This window comes from Octopus bimaculoides, chromosome 26 (genome assembly GCF_001194135.2).
Source record: "Octopus bimaculoides isolate UCB-OBI-ISO-001 chromosome 26, ASM119413v2, whole genome shotgun sequence".
Classification (NCBI taxonomy): Eukaryota; Metazoa; Mollusca; class Cephalopoda; order Octopoda; family Octopodidae; genus Octopus; species Octopus bimaculoides.
In genome coordinates, this window is record NC_069006.1 from 2113913 (window position 1) to 2115633 (window position 1721).

A 1721-nucleotide genomic window follows, 5' to 3' on the forward strand; every position below is an offset into this window, starting at 1 on the left:
ATTTATACCATATCACGTTATTTGTACGCATGTATGTATGTATGTATGTATGTATGTATGTATGTGTGTATGTATGTATGTATGTGTGTATGTATGTATGTATGTATGTATGTATGTATGTATGTATGTATGTATGTATGTATGTGTGTGTGTATGTATGTATGTATGTATACTCTTTTACTTGTTTCTGTCATTTGACTGTGGCCATACTGGAGCACCGCCTTTAGTCGAGCAAATTGACCCCAGGACTTATTCTTTGGAAGCCTAGTACTTATTCTATCGGTCCCTTTTGCCGAACTGCTAAGTTACGGGGATGTAAACACACCACCATCGGTTGTCAAGCGATGTTGGGGGACAAACATATGCACACGCATACACATACATATATACATATATACATACATACGACGGGCTTCTTTCAGTCTCCGTCTACCAAATCCACTCACAAGGCTTTGGTTGACCCGGGGTTATAGTACAAGACACTCGCCCAAGGTGCCACGCAGTGGATATATGTTTGTATGTATGTACATATGGATAAATGTTAGAATGCGTGTGTGTGTGTGTATGCGTGTGTATGTATGTGTGTGTCTGTATATATATGCATATATGTATGTATATTTGTATGTAAAGATGGATAGATGCACGGACGGACAGATGGATGAATATGCATGTAAGTATGTATGTATGTATGTATGTGTGTGTGTATGTATGTATGTGTGCGTGTATGTATGTAGGTATGTATGGATGGATGAATGTAAGTATATGTCTGTATGTATGTCTGTGTGAATGTATGTCTGTATGTGTGTGTGTATGTACGTATGCATGTGCGTACGTACGTATGTATGTATATATCTCTGTATGCATGTACGTATGCATTGCACAGGGTGTTCAGACTAATCTTGATGATTTTTTTTATGTCTCCTTTTTTTTTCAAGAACGGATTGATGCACTGGGGAACCGTCAACTGTGTTGGAGAGCATAAAGAATAAAGATTATCAAAGCTGTAGAAGAGAAAAAGTTAACTGACATGGAGGTCTGGAAGTCATCCGAATATTGGAACAGAGTTACCCGTATCATGAAGATCTGTGCCGAGCATCAAAATACTAACATCACAACAGCAGGTTAATGCTCTGGGAACACTGTAAAGTAGGGGTAGGGAAACTTTTTAGTGTGTTGGGCAAAAGTGGGCAAAAATTTACAATGGAAAAGGTCCACGGGTGGATCACAAGCTCTAACTCTTCTATCTGAGTAAATCTTGTATATTTATCCATGTATAATTTGATATACACTCTTTCATTTGTTTCAGTCATTTGACTGCAGCCATGCTGGAGCACCGCCTTTAGTCGAGCAAATCAACCCCGGGACTTATTCTTTGGAAGCCTAGTAATTATTTTATCAGTCTCTTTTGCTGAACCACTAAGTAACAGGGACGTAAACACATCAGCATCGGTTGTCAAGCAATGCTAGGGAGACAAACACAGACACACAAACATACACACACACATATATATATACATATATACGACGGGCTTCTTTCAGTTTCCGTCTACTAAATCCACTTACAAGGCTTTGGTTAGAAGACACTTGCCCAAGATGCCACGCAGTGGGACTGAACCCAGAACCATGTGGTTGGTAAGCAAGCTACTTATCACACAGCCACTGCTGCACTTGCATCAATGAATATAAGTTTAAGACATTAAATTAATGTGTAACATCTTCAT